Source organism: Anabas testudineus, chromosome 23 (genome assembly GCF_900324465.2).
Source record: "Anabas testudineus chromosome 23, fAnaTes1.2, whole genome shotgun sequence".
In the NCBI taxonomy this organism is placed as follows: domain Eukaryota; kingdom Metazoa; phylum Chordata; class Actinopteri; order Anabantiformes; family Anabantidae; genus Anabas; species Anabas testudineus.
Window position 1 is genome coordinate 8,458,331 of NC_046631.1, and position 15,698 is coordinate 8,474,028.

Genomic DNA, 15,698 nt, shown 5'->3' on the forward strand with positions numbered 1-15,698 from the left:
GGCTGGGCCTTTGTGCAGTGGGTGCTGAAGTTGGTGGAGTGTGTTATCAGTGCAGATCAAGAGGCTCTAATGTCATTAGGAGGACTGTTGAAGAGCTCACAAGCTTGCCATCAGCGCCACGCACTGATGGGGTTAAATTTGGTCTGACTTCCTGAGTGGGAGGGACTTCTGAATTGGACACAGATCACATATTGCAGCAGTGACTGCAGATGACTATTGTGAACTGAATGAAAATCTACATTCAGTTAGGGTGGCTGAGCCAAGGACAAGTACAGTACCAAATTAAGCATTAGGGACAGTGGCACACCTAAGTCACTTTTTATTATTTACGCTTATTGGAGTTTTATTAAAGTTAAAACATTAAATATGGTATTGGAGTAAAACAAAGCTTTATTTTTTTTATCTAAAAAAGAAATCTTCATTATTTTTCAAACTGCCCCCTAGTTATAGTCATATAAACCTGTTTATATTGTGCCATATAAACACATTGGGAATCAAAAGGCAGAAATATTTAGCAGTAATTACTATAAATGCAGCCAAAAATCCTTCGTAAATGGTGTTGCTAGGCACTGTCTGACAGCTGCTTTCATAGAACAAATTCAAAGCCTCTAGCTCGCTCTCCTTTACCATTTCTCTCCCTCTCTCTCCCAATTCCCTTATTCCCCACGATAACGGGCAGACAGGAATGCAGGGCCGTGTAGACAAATCAGCTCTCGCTTCCATCGGCTGCAGACTGGCACCATCATAAGTCCCAACACGTCTTCCCTCTCTTTCTCCATCCATCCATTCTTACTTCTCTGTACCTCTTCTCCCTCCAGTTCTCTCTTAGCTCTTCTGTTATTTCATGAGTGAAATTTCTGCCCCCTCTCCCTTTATCCCCCTCTCTTATTCTGCTCCCTCACCCTTTTTTCTGTCTCATCTCTGGTTTCTAGCATCCCTTTTTTCCCTTTCGACACAGTAATTAATTATGAGCCTGTGTTTGCTTGAAGCTGGAATGACTGAATGTTTTACTGCAGCAGAAGAAACGCTGAAACAAGACATGTCAGTGAAGTGTGTTCTGTGTGCGTAGGCCTGTGTGTTTTGGTTAAAGACACAGAAATGGCTTTGCTGTCTGTTACCTTAGAGGCAGGATTTTGCTGTGTTGCTGCTAAACACTGAGCATAACTGAGTCTGACTCTTACATCAGCATGGTCAGTATTACCAACCAACTACACAGATACATACAATACAGTATTAGTGAAATTTGCAGTACAATAACACCAATGACAAGTTACAACCTACAAAATGTTACTTCCATTGCATAGTAATGTATCTATAGTAACATCAGCCACTGTATTTTTCAGATGTTTTCATCAGTATCATTAAGTGTCTCATATCCATTATGTGTTGGGCTCCAATTTGAACTGACTGAAGAAAAACGAACACAACTTTTCTCAATACTCACAACTGTCAAAATGTGAAAATTCACCTGCATCAGCCAACGTAATCAACAAACACACTTCCAAGCATCCACACATATACACAGACAGTGTGACCCTGGGATTTTAATCATCATGCAGTCAGGCTTGCTGAGTTGTTGTTGCTAAGAGTTGATTTTCAGCAAATGTGACATCTCAGAAGCCATTTTTCACATTAGCTTTTCAAGCTCTCTCCCTTTATACCTGCCTCTCTCACTCAGTAATATCCAAAGCATGTCAGCGCCACTGAAGCAGGTAATTAATCAGGAATTACAGTATAACACTTCATTTTGCACACAGCACACTTTGGGCCAATCATAACAAACAGCTTATATAAGACTCTACAGTGGAGGGATGGGAGCGTGATGGTGAAGACTTTAAACACACTCATCAAAGATGGAGAAACTGGGAGGAGAAAGTAGGTTGTATGATCAATGTAAGGAATAAAGCTCCTTTAGTGCTTCCACTCATTTCAGTACCTCCCCTATCTAAGGAAATACAGAGCTACATGGGGCAATGGTTAAGTAACATCACTATGAAATGGCAATCATCAGCCGACGGCTTGTCACCATTTACAGGGCTTTTAAAATGTAATGGGTGGCCCTTGCTGCCAAGTAAGGTGGTGAAAATCTCTGAAGGCAGAGAGAACGGCTTAACTTTCACATATTAAGTTTTTAATGTGATATAGGTTTCACACTGCTGCACAGCCAAAACAATGCATTGAGGGAAAACTGGATAGTTGCAAAAAGAGAGTCAAGTGTAACTAACATTAATAATGATTTTGCTCCATTTGTTCCAGTAAGACATAATAACACCAGAGCTGTGGGACAGATAAATGCAACTTACCTATAAAATGTTAGTAATTACACCTATGTTTATCCTGCAATGACATGCCAAAAGGTTTGTGGTCAAAGTTCTATAGCATGAGATGCAGACATACAACCTTACCACACACACAGTCTTCCACACTCACACAAACACAAACAGACTCTGAGCCTAAGGGAAGAGTACAGAAGAGTTGAGTAGCTGTGATCCAAGTTGAGACAAGCCCACAGACTACTAGCACCTTCAGGGAAAGCACATGTAAATTAATACCATAACATTTGAATATCTCCAGATCTAAAACATCAGAATGATGGAAACAGAAACATGAAAAACAAATGTCTATGGCTTTTATTTAAATGTGGTCGAACAGAACAAAGGTTCCCACAGAACTGTCGAATGCCCATGACAGTATGTCACCGTCGTGCACAGCACATTTTTCTATTGTTTAACCACTGAACCAGTCAAAACTCACTTTTACAAGAATTAAGAACAGCTGCAGTCACCATGACATGCAAGTGACTTGGCATCTCCTGACAGTAATACTTTCTTACAGACTTGACTTTCTACTCTTTGAACGGATTTTTGTATTAACTCGCACTGTATCAATCACTACGTTTTGACAAATAACCGTCAAAGAAATACTTACAGCCAGAATGGTGTTTATTTCCAACTGGTTACAGCTTGTGTAGCACCCCAGGGAAAAACATTACCTCTACATGCCAAAATAACTGCTTCTGAACTCACCCTTTGCTAAATCAGGTATTCTGGCTGAGTCGTGGTAAACAGGATCAGACCTGCCCCAATTCATATGTTTCATAATGACAAAAAAGCTATTGACCACACAGGCACTTTCACAATTTTGTTATATTCATTCTTTGTATCCACTCAAATGCGTCTATTTCTAACACTAAACACGTTCAGTGACCTCTATATCCACTGCTTTCCCATCTTCTTTTCTTACTATTGCTAAACAAGGTTAAAGCAGACATGACCTCTGAGATTATCTTCTTAGACGTGAAAGCTTGATAATTTAGGAGGCTTTGTGGTGATTATAATAAAACATTAAACTGCTGCTTCTTCTCTGATCCTAGAGTGGGGGCCTGTCTTTCCTCTTTTGGCATCATTTGTGAGGTCTACACCAAGATGTGAAGCTGAGCTCAAAACATGAGGTGTATGCCTGTTGGCGCATATTAACAAATGTGTGTGCATGTGTGCTGCGCTCAAAAGACAAAGACAAGGAATAAACTATTCGACAAACGAGTCATATTAATCCATCCTGTTCCATTCCATCACACAAACAAAAGAAGAGCCCCATGCACATCTGCGAGCCTCATCAGTGCAGTCGCTGATTTGGTTTGCTCAAAGCACATGGATTACCGCTTTCCCTTTTAATCCGTAGTGGTGATGAAGAGGAGTCTTAAAGATCTCAGCTGCTGGTTTACTATGCACAGCTGGAATGAGGTCACTCGCTTGGCCAGTGTCCTTTTAAATTGTCATTTCCTTTGTTTCTGTAATTCACTTTTAACTGCCTACCACACTGAATAAAGACTTAAAATCCATGAACCAAGACAAATCACAAATATATTCAAGTTGAAAGTTTCATATTTCATACCTTATACTGACCATATACTAATCAATGGTGCAAAATCTTTCATTTATAGTTGGTGATCTTACTACTAAGTGAGGAAGGTGGACAAGGTAACAAGAAAAACCATAAAATAGTTCACAGCAGCAAGAACAGCAGAAATTGTTATTTGACACAAAGTCCAAAAAAGAAACGTGAACACTATATTTGACTTTACTGGTTGGACTTGACACCTTGACATTGACACCCAGTAGATGCAGTTACTGACAGTTCAGATTGCTGCAGTCTATGAGAATATTGATGCACTGAAATATACAGCACAAACAGCTCGTCTCTCATCTATTTTTGCTCTTAAGAGGTATGCCCTAACATCTGCTTCTTCTTTTAGAAAAAGAACTTACTCTGTCATCGTGTTCACATGTCCATCCGGTGTAAATTAAAAATACCGGCCATATGGGATAGATGGAGAATGTGAGGCATACTAGTGAAGACAGAATGTCTACACTTGCCGCCCTGCAGTGAGAGTCTCAAAACTGAAAAATGAGTAGTTTGACAGGCTGTGTCAAAAAGCCCTTCCAGCAGCTGAGATACCCCAAATTTAAACACGTTCAGCAAATGGTAGCATATTATAACTATTGCCTGAGAAAGTGCTAAGACACAGAGAGAGAGAGAGAGAGAGGAGAAACAGCTGGCACAATAAATGAGCAGAAGTGGAGAAGTGAATGTGTCATTTCCCTTAAAGGTCAAAGAAAAAAATGAGAAACTCAACAGTCAGTGATTTCACATAGTGCAGAGAGAATTAAATAACACTGAAGTCATTACCATAACAAATGATGGTGATTAAATAATGATATTTAGGTTGTGCCCCAAACTAAACATGTCCACAATCAATTCCAATTATCTCTAAACACATAACTACTGTGCACACATATGCATAAACATTTCTCCCCTTTTATGTCATTCTTCCACTGTCTAATGAGAAAATATGTATCTATCAAAACTCCTAAAACTAATGTTGGCATGATGACATAATAGGTAGTAATTGCCAGTAATTGGCGATAATTGTCAGTAATTAACAGCACAGACTCTCCTTTGGGCTTGTTATGAAAATGTTAATATTTAATTGATGAGTCGAGCAATGCACAAGAGGAGACATTCATGTCGCAGATGTAAGGCAAGCTTGTGCTCATAGAGGTGAATTTAAACTAAATGCACAAAACATTCACTGACATTTTGCAGCCAACACATTGAAGAAAACTGGTGTTGCTAAAGGTAATGTACACACACTAACACAGCGTGTATGTGCTCCTACATATTTCTTCTGCACCCTTTGTTCTGCTCCACTGCAAGGAGAAGGGTCAGAGCTCAAACGCTGCTAAATCAGAGTATAAACTGGCAGGTCAATGGAGGAGAAGTGCTTGAACTGATGAAAGCATCTAGGCAGTTCATATTAAAAAAAGAACAGTAAAAGCATTTTTCTCCAACCATTTTTGAAAAAGATACGTCTGGATAAACCCCATTGTTGTTATTTGGTCCGTGCACAATCACACAAATATTGTATGATTTGGATGTTAGTGTTCCACATACAAGTGCTCTCTTAACACATCAAACAACAGTGTTAAACAGTATGTGCTGCTGCAGTCAATTATATTTTTTGGATACCAATTACTGAATAATTAAAATAAATGTTATGCTATCTGTGGGTGTATGTGTGTATTAGGAGAAGGGAAAGCTATTCAAACATAAATGTGCGTTACAAGCCAAATGTCAGCATTGGGTGTGTGATGTCCTGAGGCACACACACAGGCATGTGAGGCAAGGTTATAGAGCGCTCTACTGGGATGAGGTTCATGATATAACAATTCACACATTCATAAATCCACTCCGATGTCATTCTGGAAGAAGATACAGACCAAATCACACTTACTACTACTCATTACACACATGAACACAATACTGTCATTACAGTTACAAAATCCCATTTGTTACAGAATCCTTTTGGTCATGAATCCTACTCTTACACTGGATACTACTGAAATACGACCTTAGTTGTTTTTAACTTTTAAGTTTGATGAGAAGAAGGTTGTATGAGTTGACAATACAAACACGTACACATTTCCCTTTTGGCTGATTAGACTGTAAACTTTGCCATCACCGAGAATAAATGGCTTCTGTAAAAAAACGGGATTGCACTTGGTAGGGCAGTCGTCTATGCCCACATGTCAAAGTGTCCCTGTACAAGACCCTGAACCTTGAAATTCAGCTTCCTGTCCACAAGATCTTCCCCAAGGAGATTAATAAAGTATCATTATTTTTACTATTTAACTTAAAAGGTGTGTGCTATGATCTGAGTTTATAATTAGGTATATAGTAAATAAAAATGCATTTAAGTCTAGCAGAAAAGTTATTTCCTTTTATGCAGTGTAGCTTGTTGCTTCAACTTAATTTCAGCAGATGTTGTCATAACTTAAAATGATGCAGACTTTTGCATTGATTTTCTTTGTTGAGCCAAAGTTTTTGTTTTTAGAGTGTACTTTAAAAAATGTGTAGATTTTACACAACAACAGGCCAATACTGCAGCTAAGATAGAATAAATCTGTAAAGGTTGAAGCTATTTAAGGATGTAGGTGTATCTGAGAAATAATCTTTAATAATGGTGATTACTCTTTTAAAGCTTAATTGGATGACATTTGTTAAAATGCATATGTAATACTTAAATTAATAATTCCTCAATTTGCCTTAAAAATTAGGAAACTGCAAGTTTGGCATGAAGTAGAATAGTATATCTAACTTTACGTCCCAGAACATCAGCTGGCTCTGTCTGTGACTCATTTCTCAACCTGACAGGAACTTAAACTGAGTTCAGGCAGGTTTACACTCCATTAAAAGCCTTTCCGCAGCCCCTCCCCCCCCTCCTCACTGTTTGCCTCCCTCAAAACTTTCCCTCTCCGTTTTACTCTATCCCACAAAGCCTATGGCATAAACACATCAGACAAGCTTTCTAGCCCGCCGTCGTTCACAGTGGAAAGCGAAAGGATGCAAATTGTTATCCAGCGTTCTACCCCTCCTCTTCCTCCCTCTCCTCCTCCCCTGCTTTCGTCTCTCTGCAACTGGTCATGGCCATTTTTAGACTTTGATTTTCTGCAAGCTTTACCTCTTCACATTGCTTTTCCCAGAGACATGGAGAAAAACCTGTTACACACTCTGACTTACATATGGACATCTGATTGCCAGATTTGCCGGTGGGCCCAGAACAACCAATTTAAAGCAAAGCTGGAAGTACTGCCATGACAATGTAGATCAGACGGACACAAAGAAAGAGAAGCAAGGATGTAAACCTCCCTGAAAACTGAGGCTTTCTTTACAGCAACACGTGTAGACTCAGAGAGAGAGGATGGCCTTTTTGTAAGCCAACAAAAAAAAAAGGAGGATACTTGATGCTTGATCCAATACAACAAACTGGCTCACCTTTCCTCCTCATCTGGGAATTGGAGTAGTGCTGATGTCTACAGAAGTGCTCTGTGTGGGAGGTGGAAGACAGAGGAAATGTTTGCTTAGTACTGAAGAACTTGCAACACCCAACATGTGTCCATATAGACGCCACTTATCTCATAACAAGTACGTTTAACACCCCACTGCAGACAAAAATGTTAATACATCAATAATACATCTTCTCAGCCCAGCTGCTGTCATATTAAATGTCAGAAGACAAACTTATTCTCTTTAATGCATCTCTTCTCTTTAAACATGTTTTCTTGGTAACGTTGTTGTGTGGGTTCAGGTAAGGACAGTGTGTGTTACTATAAAGAAGTATGTAATAGGTCCTATCTAAACTGAGTGAAGCAGTGATGCAGTTATGATGTACTATCACACATCATAAGCTTACGCTACTACTCGTCACTAGGTGACGTGGAACGGCAGCGTGTGTCACAGCTGATGAGATGATATCACAGATGTAGATTAACCAAGTTGATGATTCACCAGACTGGTGATAGAAAGTTAATGCTAAATTTTCCTCGTACTTGTGTATACACTCTTTGCTGGATAATCACATCAATAAAAAAATCATTACTTGTCAGTGATCAGAATATTTTTTTCCAAGAGACAAAAACTTTTCCCAAGCGTTTGCTGAGAGTTGGGCCCTGGCTAAGAGTCAATGACTGCATTCGCACAGACACAAGCCATTCCAAATCCCATCAACAGAAGAGAAAAAAAATACTCAAGAAAGGCAAAATCCCAAACTCAAAAGGGACTAACACACAGAGAGTAACACGAAAACCCCATGTAAGCCTTGTTAAATCTCTCTGTAACATCCTCAACATTATGCTGCTAGACTATGATATGTCCTGAGGGAAGGAAGGTGGGGGTGGGGGAAGACAAGAGAAGGTGGGATGATGTAGGGAGGGCATTACAGTAAAGATCCTCCCCCCCATACCAGCGCTTTCTGGGGTCTTTCCTGGGCCCGTTGTTTCATAATTACTGTTGTAACACTGCATACTGATGGCCCCTGACACCACTGACACTCAGCAACTAGGAAGTGAGAGAGAAACGAGACAATAAAGAGTTCAACAAAGAGTGTGTATGGCTGTCGGCAATTACTCAATGGGACCATTCCTACAGGGCTTTGAAAGCACATCAATGATAGCAGCACTAGACTCAGTAGGGATAAACACCAATAATACACTGTCATTTTGCAAATGTGCATTTTGGCAACTTTAGTAATAATCTCTTTTTTAACCACAGTAAAAGTTGTTAATAGCTTTACAAAGGCTTTGTGCTGGTGTCATTTTCTTATTATTTCTTTTAGTGATGTGAGTGCTAACAAAAATGTCTGAGCCTCTTTTAGCACATCTCACTGTAAGCACTGATCCTCTCATCAAGTGGAAACAAGTTAATTATATCACTAATAACAGCCAACAATGTTAAGCTTGGGCTGGAAAAAGGGTGAAGTGTCGAGAGCTTAGTATCGACAAAGTTATTATAACCTAAACAACATGTGGACAGAATTGCACACGACTCTAATGTTCATAAAGATGGCAGTACAATGCATTAAAATTATGCTTAAGCACTATATTATAATAAATGTATAGTTGCTTCCTGCAGCGCTTTCTACTTTAAGGCTTTTCTTCACAGAGTTGAGTGAAAAAAGTGAGTTTGTGTCTGCCTAAGCACAGCCCTTAAGAGGTAAATTACAAGTCATAAAAAAATTCACATGGTTGTAGGTTACATGTTAAATATTGACATCTGAGGTATTGTGTAAGATGGATTAATAAAAAGTGTGCGTGAATGCATGCATGCATACTTAAGCATGCATCCCCATGCTTCCTTGCGCTAGGGAGGATGAAAACAGAATTAGGGGCCTAATCCTTGCGTGGACTTAAGGCATCAGTGCAAGAGCAAATGAGAGCAAGCAAAAGGGGGAAAAATGCCGTAAGACTGCCTGCAATTTTGTCATCATTTCATGCATCTGAAACAAAACTAATTTACTGCTTGTCATGCTCGGCTTGGCACACACAAACATAAGAGCCAATATGCCACAGCATGTCATCTGCTGCTGCATCAAAGAGAGCTGTTTATGTATTAGCTTCACAGCTCCATATGAATCATAGAGACCTGGGAGAAAATGCTTAATATGGTCTTATCAAAATGAGCAGTCTGGCAAACCTGCTGATATATTAGTGCCTTGCCACATCAACAGCAACATCCCATACATCCTTCTCACTTTTTGTCCTGCCCCATAGGTCATTTCAATGTGACAGTCACAATTTTTTGAGTGAAGCAGAAAGATATGGGAGGAGAGGACTGGAGGCAGAAAGAGAGAAGGATTGAGAAAAAGAAGATGAAAAGAAGCACGAGAGAAGGCTGGAGGGAGAAAATAAAAGTGGTGCGACTGTGATATAGTAGCATGTACATGTATTGGGACCCATTACAAAGGCACGTGACATCTTATCAAGCCTCTGGCTGCCTGGATGTAAAAAGTTCTGAACAGAAGAATATGTGCAAACACACACAGATTTTATTTATATACATATAGTTATATATGCACCTTCTTTCCTGGCACCATTCATATGCTTAATAAACTATTCAGAGGATAACAAAGCTTCTTCTTAAATTGGACTCTGTGGCGTGTATTAATTTCTCCTCATAGAAAACATATCTCCTATCTAGTGAAGGAGATCCTCACTTTCAGCTGTCTGCCGTCATTGCTGCAGTACACATCAATGTGAAGCTCTGCGGTGCATTATTAAAGGGTTAATTATATGCTTGTAAGCAATTATTCTCTAAATGTGGCATAGAATCCCTTTCCAACACTGGAATTTAAACGAACACCATCGAGTGAGTAACACCATCTTTCTAATGAAGTATCAGCTAAAAATAAAAATCTTTGAATTTTACATCACCATCCAAGTTTAAAGCCTACTCTGAGGTCAAATCCTCATAGATTAAGTAACAGTCAAAGGTTTTATGTCACAAGTATATTACAACTGACAGTCTATTATTCAAAATTTAACACCCGTTATACTGCAAAAAGTTAAAGCACTCAGCCTTCATAAACAAATTAATATCCCCTACATTACTCAAAAAAATTATACATCCCAATTTTTATCCCTGACTGTGTCTGACTGTCCTAAAATATGGGAGACCGATTATGGTGGGAAGAACAGTTGGTGACAAGGAAATAGAATTTGTAATCTGGTGTTTGGTGGCATTAGATAGGTGGGGGGGGGTCTAATTGGAACACTAGCCTGTGTCTGGTAGTCCTGTCACTGCCTGGAGGGGTGTAAGTGTGTGTGTGTGTGTGTGTGTGTGTGTGTGTGTGTGTGTGTGTGAGTCAGAGAGAGAGAGAGACAGAGAGAGATCAAGGGAGAAAGACAGAGACAGAAAGAGAATGAGTACAAACACAGAGCTTCATTCAGGTCCAATCCACAGACACATCATTCAGTCTAACATGATGATACATCTCTGGGACCAGAGTATTCATAAAGCCCCTCGCCAGGCCAGTCACAGATGCATCATTCACACCCATTCAGACACACAAACACACTTCCGCTTGAGTCTTGCCTGCACTGCTACCAGGCGTTTGTATCACTAATGAGAATCTTACTAAGATTCCCCATTCTTATTCATTTACACTTACCCCCCTTGACATAGCCATATTGCAAAGTTTATATATGTGAGTGCACCACCCCAAAATGCAAAGAATGTCTGCCAGGGTTGGAGCAGAAATTTATCCATTAGCAAGCCATAATATTGGCAAGGCCATACTCTCCAGGTCCAAACTCCAGCCTTGTAGTCGTAACATTGGCTGACAGACAGGGGGTACTATGTCAATATGAGGTGCTTACAGGCTGATAAAGGCTGCTGTTCCAACATCTAGGCAGGCCTTGATGGATAGCACACAGCGAGAGGGAGGAAGAGAGAGGGAGAGAGAATAAGCACTGTTAAGTGCTCCTACAGTCTTTAAGAGTTTAGGACCTAGCTGGAATTTGGTGAAAGCACAAGGAGCCAAGATAAAGATGAGATAAGATTATCAAACTGCTCAGGGACTAAATGTTTTTTCCTTGAGTTCCTGACAGAAGTGGAACACATACTCTATGAAGACAAGCACACATTTGCAAATGAGCTAAAACACACATTAACACTGAAAAACAGGTGCAAACACACAAGCTTGCCTGCCAGGCACAGTCACAGTGACACAGACATGCAGAGGAATGCAAAGAGTAAAGTTACTCTGCCCTACTAACAAGCTACTTTACTTTACTTTGCCATCACAAGAAGTTAAAGAATAGACCAAATGTTTTGTAGCCACAACAAAAAAACTAACATTTCTTGTGGCTACCTATTATAAATAGAGTAAATTTAAGGTCAATACAATTTTTTTTCAATGCAAAAACCATAAAACGTCCAAAAATATCACAATGTTCCATCCTTCTCATGTATCCACTGGAACAAATTAGTGGTCAATGAAAACCCTGGATATGGGATCAATCCATCCACTGCACCAGCCTGTGAAGCCATACTGCCCCTCATGGATTTCCAGCATATAGCCTCTCTTCTTCAGCCACACTTCGTTGAGTTTGCATGAGTGTGCATGAACAAATACTGTATGTAAGCCTTCAGATGAGATCAGTACAACCCAGCGCAGAAAGCATAGTTACTGTGCCAGTAAGATGGTTCAGTAACAGGAACAAATCACCATATATTAGGGACAGGGGTAATATCAAATAGGGGCTAGAAGGACAATACTGAATTGATGCATTGAGTCTAGAGTGCAGGTGGATGGAGTGAGGGAGAAACCAGCAGAGGGGCTCAGAGTACCCAGTGTTACTGCTGGAGAGAGCTGTATTTTGCATAGGCTGGAGCAGCTGCTTTCTGAGCACGAGATGCAAGAGAGGGTAAAGAGGAGGGAGCGATGCAGAGAGCCAAGGGAAACCTTACCTAAAAGTCATATTTACAAAAAAAAAAAAAAAAAAAAAAAGGGCTGCATCACACTATTTAGCTGAAAAAAGTGTATTAAAAAGAAAGTGCTCACAGATACTCGTGGTTTGCTGAACTTTGTGTACCACTAGAACAAACAGGCAAAACCAATATGTTGTTAAAGTAGGAAACAGTGAAGAGAATGAGATGCATCACTCTAAGACAAAGTTTCCCATTTTCACTTAATACTAAAGACAGATTACTCATCACTGCATCTCTTAGCTCACTCTATGAGGCACGACTCCACAAGGAAAGTGCGTCAAACAAAAGAAACATGATCTATGTTTGTTGACTGTGGAAGTACGTCTAAATCACCTCAGGAAATGAAGTTACCAAGTTTGTTTACTGCAATTTGGCAGTGCCATCAAATTCTAGCCTTGAGTGAAAGTAGAAATAGCTCTATACGTCAGCAATTACAGTACAACTCACAAATCACCACGACTGAATGTATAATCTACTCAACTCAGAAACAGTATAATGAGATTTAAAAACTGTAAAATGCCTGCTTGACAAAAAATTAACACACACATATTTAGCTCTTTTGTACAATATAAACATATAAATCCTTCAGTCTAGTTCAAAAATATGTAGAAGGAACTATTTTGACCTTAAATTACACCCATCATGACCTAAAAGTAATTTTATTTTAAATACCAGGAGTAATATAATTTCCAAACTGAAGATAAGGGCACATTAAACTTGGTGCCTTCTGCATCCCACAGAGCAAACGTCCCCGCAGAGACATTTCACATGTATCCCTAAAGTCCAGCCCTTCCTGAGGCGCACTGTCTGAGCCACATCGGTCAAGTCCAAGAGCTCCGAGAGGAGAAATGTACCAGGACTGATTCAACATTAAGCAACACGAGTTCTTCTACAAATTACTGCACAAATAGCTGCTCTTAAAATAATAACGGTGTGACTGCGACTAAACTGTAACTTCTAAAAATACAGTGATATCCGCCACAAGATGTTCAAAGACAGAAAAACGAGGAAACATGAAGTGCGACTTAAAAACCTTGAGAGGGACCCGTTTGCAAAAGCTCTTCGTTTCACGCTTCAATCAATTCGAGCTATAAAAAACATTTTTTTAATAACCACGCCGTGTTTATAACCGTGCACATTTCGCAATTGACCTTTACATTTTAAAATCTAGCGGATATACAGATTGTAAGAAGCATGTGAGTGAGCGTCAGGCAGTTTGGTTCAAATCCACGCTGTGAGTCCAGCAGACTACACGCACTGGATCCTGGTCCTACACTGGGTTATTCCCGGAGCCACTAACATGTATAAACCCTGACAAGTGTTTCAGTTTTTAACCTTCAGAGTTAGGGACGCGCACAATCTGAGCATGTGGCTCTGTGTGGATGAAGGGCATGAGTGAGGAGCCAAACTCACATAGTCCAGTCACAGAGTCCCATGTGGAACGAAATAGCAGGTCATTCAATTATTCTGCAATTCTCCATTGGGTTTAATGATCAGATCCAAATGGACAGGTTCGGAAGGAAACCCACCCCGTCGCCAGAGTACGCAGCGCGGGCATGGCGCAGCTAGAACAGGTGCAACACGCCTCCCATCACCTGGATGGTGCAATGGCACCCTCACACCAAAAACCCGTCTATAATGGCACCAAAGCGCGTTAAAGACAGTCCTGGCTGTGGGAACTAACGCCGTGACAAGTCTCTTTGCTTACCTGTAATCTATGCAGATACCACTTCACAGCCGCATCGACACTGCGGATAAGAGCCAAGTCCAGTGCAATCCCCAACTCCGTTTACTTCCCCCTCCCCAAAAAAAAAAAAAAAAAAAAATCACAAATGCTTAGAACAGTGTTATATCCTGGTCAAACGGCTTGTCCACTTTAAATCCCCGACAGAGGTGCAGTTCGAAGGCGATTCCTTCACGGGAAAAAGAAATAGCAGCAGACTCCAGCAGCATCCCCGATCAGCAGGACCTTACTACGCCGCTCTGAGCGCTCTGACACCCGGGAGCTGCACCTCCCATCTCCCGGCGAGGACGCACTTGGTATGCCGCTGGAAAAGCCGCTGCGCCGTATGGGATACCGCAGGAGGCTGTGCTTGTGTGCGTGTGTGTGCGTGTATATGTGTGTGTGTGTGCGTGTATAGATGTGACTCAGTGCGGTGCTCCTGCTCAACTGAGGTGCTGAGGGTGCTGCGGCGGAGTGGGAGAGGGAGAGAGAGAGAGAGAGAGAGAGGGAAGGAGAGAGAGCGCGGAAGGGACGGAGACTGGGGGGAGAGAGAGGTGCGCTGTCTCGGAGTTTGGAGCTTCGCAGCGGATCTTGAGGCTCGGCAGCTACTGGATAGATGGCGCTTCCTCCGTTGCAAAAGGCGACTGTTTTCAGCAAGGATCCTGAATCGCCCGCAGTAACACCACGGATCTGGCGCTTGGGTTACATTTAAATCCCTGGCAACCACCCTAAAGAGGCTTAATGCGCATTAATGAGCACTATACAAAACAACGTCCACCCCAACAAGCCAATTATTACCATAATCACGCTTATGATTAAATTGCTTTTAAAGACAGCGACACGGTGGCAGATGAAGTGAGAAAACTCCATTATGGTCATAGCAGTTGCTGATTTTCAGTGAACGCATCTCCAATAATCGCACAGGCACCTTTAAAGGAGAACATTTTAAAAAGTTGCTTTTCAAATTTGGTAGTTCCACCTTTAATTGATGCTTTTGCGCATAAGAAAACACGTGCATGACAGAACATATGGGGTAAAAATAAGATTATGCTTTGTTAAACTAGGGTTTATGCAGTTTTATAGGCTATAGGTCCTGCAGCCAGGCAAAGGTTTATGTAATGCAGTCATCCCAGTGAGAATAGGATTTGGCAGTGCCAAAGGGGAATTTGGGCACATTTACACAAATACGCTACAATGCTGGGGTGAAATGATCAGATCATCAGATTTGAATATCTAATCGCAGGATCTGTTACACAGAGATTAAGCAACGCTGCATCATAATTACGACACGTTTGCATAGTTGCAGGGCATTAGAATCTGCATTTCTGTTCTTTGATGATCTTTTAATATGCTTCAGCAGCCATAGATTAGCTCATTAATATTCCAAAGTCTAATTATGTAATCACGCCTTTAACGACACTGGGTAGGCACCATGAGGGAGCAGGTATAGCACCGTTTACATAGGGATGTTATAGGAACTATAAAAGCTTTCTCAAGTCTTCATATAAGGGCAGAATATGGGCAAAACATTGTGCGCAACACATCACCATCCATCTGATGACACAACTTCCTAAATGAGTTCAAATGCCCCTTAAATGCTGCATTAAGTGAATGCATTTGACTTGTCTGCTCAGTACAAACAAGTGTT

At 40.7% G+C, this 15,698-nt stretch overlaps 1 protein-coding gene across 4 annotated transcripts in view; it reads right to left on the reverse strand.

Annotated features, from left to right (window-relative positions):
* The window catches only part of plxna4 (plexin A4), a 197,698-nt gene extending 183,196 nt beyond the window's left edge, over positions 1-14,502 (reverse strand). For 2 of the 4 annotated variants that reach the window (XM_026362620.1, XM_026362615.1), the window contains exon 1: positions 14,036-14,502. The gene's annotated coding sequence lies outside the window, so the exon portion shown is untranslated. Of the gene's footprint in view, positions 1-2,928; positions 2,999-7,335; positions 7,379-14,035 lie in introns of those variants that run through there. The other 2 variants (XM_026362618.1, XM_026362617.1) reach the window with 2 other exon arrangements.
* Between the last annotated feature and the right edge of the window lie 1,196 nt (positions 14,503-15,698).